Source organism: Schistocerca serialis, chromosome 7 (genome assembly GCF_023864345.2).
Source record: "Schistocerca serialis cubense isolate TAMUIC-IGC-003099 chromosome 7, iqSchSeri2.2, whole genome shotgun sequence".
NCBI lineage: Eukaryota > Metazoa > Arthropoda > Insecta > Orthoptera > Acrididae > Schistocerca > Schistocerca serialis.
In genome coordinates this window covers 643,183,368-643,195,688 of record NC_064644.1, presented here as the reverse complement: position 1 = coordinate 643,195,688, position 12,321 = coordinate 643,183,368, and positions in this window count along the sequence as shown.

Below are 12,321 nucleotides of genomic sequence, written 5' to 3'. Positions count from 1 at the left end.
ATGCAATTTCTGTGTTTCATCGTCAATAAGAAGTTCAGAGGAATACAGTAAACCTGAAGTGAAGCATTAGAATCTATAACTAGTGTCACAGGAATGGTTCAAAACATAGACAGTAAGAAGAGTCAGTCTTCTTGTACTTGAGTCGGCATTGTGCCTTTTGTATTAAATTGCGATGCAATTCTGTGTTTTATCGTCAATAAGAAGGTCCAAGGGATTCAGTAAACCTAAAGTCAAGCATCGGAATCTATAACTAGTGTCAATGGAATGGTTCAAAACATAGACAGTAGGAAGAGTCAGTCTTCTTGTACTTAAGTCGGCATTGTGCCTTTTCTATTTAATTCCGAGGCAATTTCTGTGTGTCTTTGTCAATAAGAAGGTCAGAGGGATACAGTAAACCTAAAGTGAAGCATCGGAATCTATAACTAGTGTCACAGGAATGGTTCAAAACATAGTCAGTAAGAAGAGTCAGTCTTCTTGTCCTTATGTCGGCATTGTGCCTTTTGTATTTAATTCCGGTGAAATTTCTGTGTTTCATCGTCAATAAGAAAGTCAGAGGGATACTGTAAACCTGAAGTGAGCATCGGAATCTATAACTAGTGTCACAGGAATGGTTCAAAACATAGTCAGTAAGAAGAGTCAGTCTTCTTGTCCTTAAGTCGGCCTTGTGCCTTTTGTATTTAATTCCGATGCAATTTCTGTGTTTCATCGTCAATAAGATGGTCCAAGGGATACAGTAAACCTGGAGTGAAGCATCGGTATCTATAACTAGTGTCACAGGAATGTTCCAAAACATAGACAGTAAGAAGAGTCAGTCTTCTTGTACTTTAGTCGGCATTGTGCCTTTTCTATTTAATTCCGATGCAATTTCTGTGTTTCATCGTCAATAAGAAGGTCCAAGGGATACCGTAAACCTGGAGTGAAGCATCGGAAACTATAACTAGTGTCAGTGGTATGGTTCAAAACATTGACAGTAAGAAGAGTCAGTCTTCTTGTACTTAAGTCGGCATTGTGCCTTTTGTATTGAAATCCGGTGTAATTTCTGTGTTTCATCGTCAATATGTAGGTCAGAGGGATACAGTAAACCTGAAGTGTAGCATCGGAATCTTTAACTAGTGTCTCAGGAATGATTCAAAACATAGACAGTGGGCACAGTCAGTCTTCTTGTACTTAAGTCTTCATTGTGCCTTTTGTATTTAATTCCGATGCAATTTCTGTGTTTCATCGTCAATAAGAAGGTTAGAGGGATACAGTAAACCCGAAGTGAAGCATCGGAATCTATGACTAGTGTCTCAGGAATGGTTCAAAACATAGTCTGTAAGAAGAGTCAGTCTTCTTCTACTTAAGTCGGCATTGTGCCTTTTCTATTTAATTCCGATGCAATTACTGTGTTCATCGTCAATAAGAAGGTCCAAGGGATACACTAAACCTAGAGTGAAGCATCGGAATCTATAACTAGTGTCACAGGAATGGTTCAAAACATAGACATTAAGAAGAGTCAGTCTTCCTGTACTTAAACGTCATTGTGCCCTTTCTATTTAATTCCGACGAAATTTCTGTGTGTCTTCGCCAATAAGAAGGTCAGAGGGATACAGTAAACCTGAAGTGAAGCATCGGAATCTATATCTAGTGTCACAGGAATGGTTCAAAACATAGTCAGTAAGAAGAGTCAGTCTTCTTGTCCTTAAGTCAGCATTGTGCCTTTTGTATTTAATTCCGGTGCAACTTCTGTGTTTCATCGTCAATAAGAAAGTAGAGGGATACAGTAAACCGAAGTGAAGCATCGGAATCTATAACTAGTGTCACAGGAATGTTTCAAAACATAGACAGTAAGAAGAGTCAGTCTTCTTGTCCTTAAGTCGGCATTGTACCTTTTGTATTTAATTAAGATGCAATTTCTGTGTTTCATCGTCAATAAGAAAGTCCAAGGGATACAGTAAACCTAAAGTGTAGCATCCGAATCTATAACTAGTGTCACAGAAATGGTTCAAATCATAGACAGTAGGAAGAGTCAGTCTTCTTGTACTTAATTCGGCATTGTGCCTTTTATATTTAATTCCGATGCAATTTCTGTGTTTCATCGTCAATAAGAAGGTCAGAGGGATAAAGTAAACCTGAAGTGAAGCATTGGAATGTATAACTAGTGTCACAGGAATGGTTCAAATCATAGACAGTAAGAAGAGTCAGTCTTCTTGTACTTGAGTCGGCATTGTGACTTTTGTATTAAATTGCGATGCAATTTCTGTGTTTTATCGTCAATAAGAAGGTCCAAGGGATGCAGTAAACCTGAAGTCAAGCATCGGAATCTATAACTAGTGTCAATGGAATGGTTCAAATCATAGACAGTAGGAAGAGTCAGTCTTCTTGTACTTAATTCGGCATTGTGCCTTTTGTATTTAATTCCGTTGCTATTTCTGTGTTTCAGCGTCAATAAGAAGGTAAAAGGGATAAAGTTAACCTGAAGTGAAGCATCGGAATATATAACTAGTGTCACAGAAATGGTTCAAACCATAGACAGTAGGTAGAGTCAGTCTTCTTGTACTTAATTCGACATTGTGCCTTTTCTATTTAATTCCGATGCAATTTCTGTGTTTCATCGTCAATAAGAAGGTCAGAGGGATACAGTAAACCTGAAGTGAGACATTGCAATGTATAACTAGTGTCACAGGAATGGTTCAAAACATAGACAGTAAGAAGAGTCAGTCTTCTTGTACTTGAGTCGGCATTGTGCCTTTTGTATTAAATTGCGATGCAATTCTGTGTTTTATCGTCAATAAGAAGGTCCAAGGGATTCAGTAAACCTGAAGTCAAGCATCGGAATCTATAACTAGTGTCAATGGAATGGTTCAAAACATAGACAGTAGGAAGAGTCAGTCTTCTTGTACTTAAGTCGGCATTGCGCCTTTTCTATTTAATTCCGAGGCAATTTCTGTGTGTCTTCGTCAATAAGAAAGTCAGAGGGATACAGTAAACCTGAAGTGAGCATCGGAATCTATAACTAGTGTCTCAGGAATGGTTCAAAACGTAGTTAGTAAGAAGAGTCAGTCTTCTTCTACTTAAGTCGGCATTGTGCCTTTTCTATTTTATTCCGATGCAATTACTGTGTTAATCGTCAATAAGAAGGTCCACGGGATACACTAAACGTAGAGTGAAGCATCGGAATCTATAACTAGTGTCACAGGAATGGTTCAAAACATAGACATTAAGGGGAGTCAGTCTTCTTGTACTTAAGTCGGCATTGTGCCTTTTCTATTTAATTCCGAGGCTATTTCTGTGTGTCTTCGTCAATAAGAAGGTCAGAGGGATACAGTTAACCTGAAGTGAAGCATCGTAATCTATAACTAGTGTCACAGGAATGCTTCAAAACATAGTCACTAAGAAGAGTCAGTCTTCTTGTCCTTAAGTCGGCATTGTGCGTTTTGTATTTAATTCCGATGCAATTTCTGTGTTTCATCGTCAATAAGAAAGTCCAAGGGATACAGTAAACCTGGAGTGAAGCATCGAAATCTGTAACTAGTGTCACAGGAATGTTTCAAAACATAGACAGTAAGAAGATACTGTCTTCTTGTACTTAAGTCGGCATTGTGCCTTTTGTATTTAATTCCGATGCAATTTCTGTGTTTCATCGTCAATAAGAAGGTCCAAGGGATACAGTAAACCTGAAGTGAAGCATCGGAATATATAACTAGTGTCACAGGAATGGTTCAATACATAGACAGTAGGAAGAGTCAGTCTTCTTGTACTTAATTCGGCATTGCGCCTTTTCTATTTAATTCCGATGCAATTTCTGTGTTTCATCGTCAATAAGAAGGTCAGAGGGATACAGTAAACCTGAAGTGAAGCATTAGAATCTATAACTAGTGTCACAGGAATGGTTCAAAACATAGACAGTAAGAAGAGTCAGTCTTCTTGTACTTGAGTCGGCATTGTGCCTTTTGTATTTAATTCCGATGCAATTTCAGTGTTTCATCGTCAATAACTATGTAAAAGGGATACAGAGAACCTGGAGTGAAGCATCGGAATCTATAACTAGTGTCAATGGAATGGTTCAAAACATTGACACTAGGAAGAGTCAGTCTTCTTGTACTTAATTCGGCATTGTGCCTTTTGTATTTAATTCCGATGCAATTTCTGTATTTCATCGTCAATAAGAAGGTCCAAGGGATACAGTAAACCTGAAGTGAAGCATCGGAATATATAACTAGTGTCACAGAAATGGTTCAAACCATAGACAGTAGGAAGAGTCAGTCTTCTTGTACTTAATTCGACATTGTGCCTTTTCTATTTAATTCCGATGCAATTTCTGTGTTTCATCGTCAATAAGAAGGTCAGAGGGATACAGTAAACCTGAAGTGAAGCATTGCAATGTATAACTAGTGTCACAGGAATGGTTCAAAACATAGACAGTAAGAAGAGTCAGTCTTCTTGTACTTGAGTCGGCATTGTGCCTTTTGTATTAAATTGCGATGCAATTCTGTGTTTTATCGTCAATAAGAAGGTCCAAGGGATTCAGTAAACCTGAAGTCAAGCATCGGAATCTATAACTAGTGTCAATGGAATGGTTCAAAACATAGACAGTAGGAAGAGTCAGTCTTCTTGTACTTAAGTCGGCATTGTGCCTTTTCTATTTAATTCCGAGGCAATTTCTGTGTGTCTTCGTCAATAAGAAGGTCAGAGGGATACAGTAAACCTAAAGTGAAGCATCGGAATCTATAACTAGTGTCACAGGAATGGTTCAAAACATAGTCAGTAAGAAGAGTCAGTCTTCTTGTCCTTAAGTCGGCCTTGTGCCTTTTGTATTTAATTCCGATGCAATTGCTGTGTCTCATCGTCAATAAGATGGTCCAAGGGATACAGAAAACCTGGAGTGAAGCGTCGGTATCTATAACTAGTGTCCCAGGAATGTTCCAAAACATAGACAGTAAGAGGAGTCAGTCTTCTTGTACTTTAGTCGGCATTATGCCTTTTCTATTTAATTCCGATGCAATTTCTGTGTTTCATCGTCAATAAGAAGGTCCAAGGGATACAGTAAACCTGGAGTGAAGCATCGGAAACTATAACTAGTGTCAGTGGTATGGTTCAAAACATTGACAGTAAGAAGAGTCAGTCTTCTTGTACTTAAGTCGGCATTGTGCCTTTTGTATTGAATTCCGGTGTAATTTCTGTGTTTCATCGTCAATATGTAGGTCAGAGGGATACAGTAAACCTGAAGTGTAGCATCGGAATCTTTAACTAGTGTCTCAGGAATGATTCAAAACATAGACAGTGGGCACAGTCAGTCTTCTTGTACTTAAGTCTTCATTGTGCCTTTTGTATTTAATTCCGATGCAATTTCTGTGTTTCATCGTCAATAAGAAGGTTAGAGGGTGCAGTAAACCTGAAGTGAAGCATCGGAATCTATAACTAGTGTCTCAGGAATGGTTCAAAACATAGTCTGTAAGAAGAGTCAGTCTTCTTCTACTTAAGTCGGCATTGTGCCTTTTCTATTTAATTCCGATGCAATTACTGTGTTCATCGTCAATAAGAAGGTCCAAGGGATACACTAAACCTAGAGTGAAGCATCGGAATCTATAACTAGTGTCACAGGAATGGTTCAAATCATAGACATTAAGAAGAGTCAGTCTTCCTGTACTTAAACGTCATTGTGCCTTTTCTATTTAATTCCGACGCAATTTCTGTGTGTCTTCGCCAATAAGAAGGTCAGAGGGATACAGTAAACCTGAAGTGAAGCATCGGAATATATATCTAGTGTCACAGGAATGGTTCAAAACATAGTCAGTAAGAAGAGTCAGTCTTCTTGTCCTTAAGTCGGCATTGTGCCTCTTGTATTTAATTCCGGTGCAATTTCTGTGTTTCATCGTCAATAAGAAGGTCAGAGGGATACAGTAAACCTGAAGTGAAGCATCGGAATATATAACTAGTGTCACATAAATGGTTCAAAACATAGACAGTAGGAAGAGTCAGTCTTCTTGTACTTCAGTCGGCATTGTGCCTTTTGTATTTAATTCCGATGCAATTTCTGTGTTTCATCGTCAATAAGAAGGTCAGAGGCATACAGTAAACCTGAAGTGAAGCATCCGAATCTATAACTAGTGTCACAGGAATGGTTCAATACATAGTCAATAAGAAGAGTCAGTCTTCTTGTCCTTAAGTCAGCATTGTGCCTTTTGTATTTAATTCCGGTGCAACTTCTGTGTTTCATCGTCAATAAGAAAGTAGAGGGATACAGTAAACCGAAGTGAAGCATCGGAATCTATAACTAGTGTCACAGGAATGTTTCAAAACATAGACAGTAAGAAGAGTCAGTCTTCTTGTACTTGTGTCGGCATTGTGCCTTTTGTATAAAATTCCGATGCAATTTCTGTGTTTCTTCGTCAATAAGAAGGTCCAAGGGATACAGTAAACCTGAAGTCAAGCATCGGAAGCTATAACTAGTGTCACAGGAATGCTTCAAAACATAGTCAGTAAGAAGAGTCAGTCTTCTTGTCCTTAAGTCGGCATTGTACCTTTTGTATTTAATTAAGATGCAATTTCTGTGTTTCATCGTCAATAAGAAAGTCCAAGGGATACAGTAAACCTAAAGTGTAGCATCCGAATCTATAACTAGTGTCACAGAAATGGTTCAAATCATAGACAGTAGGAAGAGTCAGTCTTCTTGTACTTAATTCGGCATTGTGCCTTTTATATTTAATTCCGATGCAATTTCTGTGTTTCATCGTCAATAAGAAGGTCAGAGGGATAAAGTAAACCTGAACTGAAGCATTGGAATGTATAACTAGTGTCACAGGAATGGTTCAAATCATAGACAGTAAGAAGAGTCAGTCTTCTTGTACTTGAGTCGGCATTGTGACTTTTGTATTAAATTGCGATGCAATTTCTGTGTTTTATCGTCAATAAGAAGGTCCAAGGGATGCAGTAAACCTGAAGTCAAGCATCGGAATCTATAACTAGTGTCAATGGAATGGTTCAAATCATAGACAGTAGGAAGAGTCAGTCTTCTTGTACTTAATTCGGCATTGTGCCTTTTGTATTTAATTCCGTTGCTATTTCTGTGTTTCATCGTCAAGAAGAAGGTCCAAGGGATACAGTAAACCTGAAGTGAAGCATCGGAAAATATAACTAGTGTCACAGAAATGGTTCAAACCATAGACAGTAGGAAGAGTCAGTCTTCTTGTACTTAATTCGACATTGTGCCTTTTCTATTTAATTCCGATGCAATTTCTGTGTTTCATCGTCAATAAGAAGGTCAGAGGGATACAGTAAACCTGAAGTGAAACATTGCAATGTATAACTAGTGTCACAGGAATGGTTCAAAACATTGACAGTTAGAAGAGTCAGTCTTCTTGTACTTGAGTCGGCATTGTGCCTTTTGTATTAAATTGCGATGCAATTCTGTGTTTTATCGTCAATAAGAAGGTCCAAGGGATTCAGTAAACCTGAAGTCAAGCATCGGAATCTATAACTAGTGTCAATGGAATGGTTCAAAACATAGCCAGTAGGAAGAGTCAGTCTTCTTGTCCTTAAGTCGGCCATGTGCCTTTTGTATTTAATTCCGATGCAATTTCTGTGTTTCATCGTCAATAAGATGGTCCAAGGGATACAGTAAACCTGGAGTGAAGCATCGGTATCTATAACTAGTGTCACAGGAATGTTCCAAAACATAGACAGTAAGAAGAGTCAGTCTTCTTGTACTTTAGTCGGCGTTGTGCCTTTTCTATTTAATTCCGATGCAATTTCTGTGTTTCACCGTCAATAAGAAGGTCCAAGGGATACAGTAAACCTGGAGTGAAGCATCGGAAACTATAACTAGTGTCAGTGGTATGGTTCGAAACATTGACAGTAAGAAGAGTCAGTCTTCTTGTACTTAAGTCGTCATTGTGCTTTTTGTATTGAATTCCGGTGTAATTTCTGTGTTTCATCGTCAATATGTAGGTCAGAGGGATACAGTAAACCTGAAGTGTAGCATCGGAATCTTTAACTAGTGTCTCAGGAATGATTCAAAACATAGACAGTGGGCACAGTCAGTCTTCTTGTACTTAGGTCTTCATTGTGCCTTTTGTATTTAATTCCGGTGCAATTTCTGTGTTTCATCGTCAATAAGAAAGTCAGAGGGATACAGTAAACCTGAAGTGTAGCATCGGAATCTTTAACTAGTGTCTCAGGAATGATTCAAAACATAGACAGTGGGCACAGTCAGTCTTCTTGTACTTAAGTCTTCATTGTGCCTTTTGTATTTAATTCCGGTGCAATTTCTGTGTTTCATCGTCAATAAGAAAGTCAGAGGGATACAGTAAACATGAAGTGAGCATCGGAATCTATAACTAGTGTCACAGGAATGGTTCAAAACATAGTCAGTAAGAAGAGTCAGTCTTCTTGTCCTTAAGTGGGCCTTGTGCTTTTTGTATTTAATTCCGATGCAATTTCTGTGTTTCATCGTCAATAAGAAGGTCCAAGGGATACAGTAAACCTGGAGTGAAGCATCGGAATCTATAACTAGTGTCACAGGAATGTTTCAAAACATAGACATTAAGAAGATACAGTCTTCTTGTACTTAAGTCGGCATTGTGCCTTTTGCATTTAATTCCGATGCAATTTCTGTGTTTCATCGTCAATAAGAAGGTCCAAGGGATACAGTAAACCTGAAGTGAAGCATCGGAATATATAACTAGTGTCACAAAAATAGTTCAAAACATAGACAGTAGGAAGAGTCACTCTTCTTGTACTTAATTCGGCATTCTGCCTTTTGTATTTAATTCCGATGCAATTTCAGTGTTTCATCGTCAATAAGAATGTAAAAGGGATACTCTAAACCTAAAGTGAAGCATCGGAATCTATAACTAGTGTCACAGGAATGGTTCAAAACATAGACATTAAGAAGAGTCAGTCTTCCTGTACTTAAGTCGGCATGTGCCTTTTCTATTTAATTCCGAGGCAAATTCTGTGTGTCTTCGTCAATAAGAAGGTCAGAGGGATACAGAAAACCTGAAGTGAAGCATCGGAATCTATAACTAGTGTCACAGGAATGCTTCAAAACATAGTCAGTAAGAAGAGTCAGTCTTCTTGTCCTTAAGTCAGCATTGTGCCTTTTGTATTTATTTCCGATGCAATTTCTGTGTTTCATCGTCAATAAGAAGGTCCAAGGGATACAGTAAACCAGAAGTGAAGCATCTGAATCAATAACTAGTGTCACAGGAATGTTTCAAAACATAGAGAGTAAGAAGATACAGTCTTCTAGTACTTAATTCGGCATTGTGCCTGTTGTATTTAATTCCGATGCTATTTCTGTGTTTCATCGTCAATAATAAGGTCCAAGGGATACAGTAAACCTGAAGTGAAGCATCGGAATATATAACTAGTGTCACAGAAATGGTTCAAAACATAGACGGTAGGAAGAGTCAGTCTTCTTGTACTTAATTCGGCATTGTGCCTTTTGTATTTAATTCCGATGCAATTTCTGAGTTTCATCGTCAATAAGAAGGTCAGAGGGATACAGTAAACCTGAAGTGAAGCATCGGAATCTATAACTAGTGTCACAGGAATGGTTCAAAACATAGTCAGTAAGAAGGGTCAGTCCTCTTGTCCTTAAGTCAGCATTGTGCCGTTTGTATTTAATTCCGGTTTAACTTCTGTGTTTCATCGTCAATAAGAAAGTCAGAGGGATACAGTAAACCTGAAGTGAAGCATCGGAATCTATAACTAGTGTCACAGGAATGTTTCGAAACATAGACAGTAAGAAGAGTCAGTCTTCTTGTACTTAAGTCGGCATTGTGCCTTTTCTATTAAATTCCAAGGCAATTTCTGTGTGTCTTCGTCAATAAGAAGGTCAGAGGGATACAGTAAACCAAAAGTGAAGCATCGGAATCTATAACTAGTGTCACAGGGATGGTTCAAATCATAGTCAGTAAGAAGAGTCAGTCTTCTTGTCCTTAAGCCGGCATTGTGCCTTTTGTATTTAATTCCGGTGCAATTTCTGTGTTTCATCGTCAATAAGAAAGTCAGAGGGATACAGTAAACCTGAAGTGAGCATCGGAATCTATAACTAGTGTCACAGGAATGGTTCAAAACATAGTCAGTAAGAAGAGTCAGTCTTCTTGTCCTTAAGTCGGTATTGTGCCTTTTGTATTTAGTTCCGGTGCAATTTCTGTGTTTCATCGTCAATAAGAAGGTCCAAGGGATACAGTAAACCTGGAGTGAAGCATCGGAATCTATAACAAGTGTCACAGGAATGTTTCAAAACATAGACTGTATGAAGATACAGTCTTCTTGTACTTAAGTCGGCATTGTGCCTTTTGTATTTAATTCCGATGCAAATTTTGTGTTTCATCGTCAATAAGAAGGTCAGAGGCATTCAGTAAACCTGAAGTGAAGCATCGGAATCTATAACTAGTGTCACAGGAATTGTTCAAAACATAGACAGTAAGACGAGTCAGTCGGTATTGTGCCTTTTGTATTTAATTCCGATGCAATTTCTGTGTTTCATCGTGAATAAGGTCAGAGGGATACAGTAAACCTGAACTGAAGCATCGGAATCTATAACTAGTGTCACAGGAATGGTTCAAAACATAGTCAGTAAGAAGAGTCAGTCTCCTTGTCCTTAAGTCGGCATTGTGCCTTTTGTATTTAATTCCGATGCAATTTCTGTGTTTCATCGTCAATAAGATGGTCCAAGGGATACAGTAAACCTAGAGTGAAGCATCGGAATCTATAACTAGTGTCACAGGAATGGTTCAAAACATAGATTTTAAGAAGAGTCAGTCTTCTTGTACTTAAGTCGGCATTGTGCCTTTTCTATTTAATTCCGAGGCAATTTCTGTGTGTCTTCGTCAATAAGAAGGTCAGAGGGATACAGTAAACCTGAAGTGAAGCATCGGAATCTATAACTAGTGTCACAGGAATGCTTCAAAACATAGTCAGTAAGAAGAGTCAGTCTTCTTGTCCTTAAGTCGGCATTGTGCCTTTTGTATTTAATTTCGATGCAATTTCTGTGCTTCATCGTCAATAAGAAGGTCCAAGGGATACAGTAAACCTGGAGTGAAGCATCGGAATATATAACTAGTGTCACAGGAATGGTTCAAAACATAGACAGTAGGAAGAGTCAGTCTTCTTGTACTTAATTCGGCATTGTGCCTTTTCTATTTAATTACGATGCAATTTGTGTGTTTCATCGTCAATAACAAGTTCAGAGGGATACAGTAACCTGAAGTGAAGCATTGGAATCTATAACTAGTGTCGCAGGAATGGTTCAAACATAGACAGTAAGAAGAGTCAGTCTTCTTGTACTTGAGACGGCATTGTGCCTTTTGTATAAAATTCCGTTGCAATTTCTGTGTTTCATCGTCAATAAGAAGGTCCAAGGGATACAGTAAACCTGAAGTCAAGCATCGGAAGCTATAACTAGTGTCACAGGAATGTTCAAAACATAGTCAGTAAGAAGAGTCAGTCTTCTTGTCCTTAAGTCGGCATTGTACCTTTTGTATTTAATTAAGATGCAATTTCTGTGTTTCATCGTCAATAAGAAAGTCCAAGGGATACAGTAAACCTAAAGTGTAGCATCCGAATCTATAACTAGTGTCACAGAAATGGTTCAAATCATAGACAGTAGGAAGAGTCAGTCCTCTTGTACTTAATTCGGCATTGTGCCTTTTATATTTAATTCCGATGCAATTTCTGTGTTTCATCGTCAATAAGAAGATCAGAGGGATAAAGTAAACCTGAAGTGAAGCATTGGAATGTATAACTAGTGTCACAGGAATGGTTCAAATCATAGACAGTAAGAAGAGTCAGTCTTCTTGTACTTGAGTCGGCATTGTGACTTTTGTATTAAATTGCGATGCAATTTCTGTGTTTTATCGTCAATAAGAAGGTCCAAGGGATGCAGTAAACCTGAAGTCAAGCATCGGAATTTATAACTAGTGTCAATGGAATGGTTCAAATCATAGACAGTAGGAAGAGTCAGTCTTCTTGTACTTAATTCGGCATTGTGCCTTTTGTATTTAATTCCGTTGCTATTTCTGTGTTTCATCGTCAATAAGATGGTCCAAGGGATACATTAAACCTGAAGTGAAGCATCGGAAAATATAACTAGTGTCACAGAAATGGTTCAAACCATAGACAGTAGGAAGAGTCAGTCTTCTTGTACTTAATTCGACATTGTGCCTTTTCTATTTAATTCCGATGCAATTTCTGTGTTTCATCGTCAATAAGAAGGTCAGAGGGATACAGTAAACCTGAAGTGAAACATTGCAATGTATAACTAGTGTCACAGGAATGGTTCAAAGCATTGACAGTAAGAAGAGTCAGTCTTCTTGTACTTGAGTCGGCATT